A 494-nucleotide genomic window follows, 5' to 3' on the forward strand; every position below is an offset into this window, starting at 1 on the left:
GTGTTTATAAACAGAGAGTGACGATGCGTATATGTCGTCTGCGCGCAACTAGGCTGGCGAGGCGGTCGGAATGCAAAGTGGAAACCTCATGCAAGACGAAATGCCGGTTCAAAATGCAGAACGATAAACTGGCTTCTTTTAATGGCCAAAAAATGGTGAAACTTCTGGGTGGGTTGACTGTCCCGAGGCTAGAAGGGGGGGGGGGTGCTTGGAGGGGGTCAATTTTGGAACTCGGAACGCAAGGGAAAATATAAATGGATTGTGAATTTCGTTTGTCTGTGTTCATTTTGTGGTCTCTTTGCTGCCGTGGCGTGCAATTCTCATTTGTTGCGTTTATGTATTGCTTTATTTGTTTTTTATTTATTGTCATTTGTGTATTTATATTTTCATCTTATTCTCGCTTTTCTCCCTTGGTCTCTTTGCTCCATGCGTCATTCATCCTTTTATTATTGTTTTTCTTAATTTCTTTTGTCTTTTATTGTTTTTTTTCTATT

Source organism: Penaeus monodon, chromosome 23 (assembly GCF_015228065.2).
Source record: "Penaeus monodon isolate SGIC_2016 chromosome 23, NSTDA_Pmon_1, whole genome shotgun sequence".
NCBI classification, from domain to species: Eukaryota; Metazoa; Arthropoda; class Malacostraca; order Decapoda; family Penaeidae; genus Penaeus; species Penaeus monodon.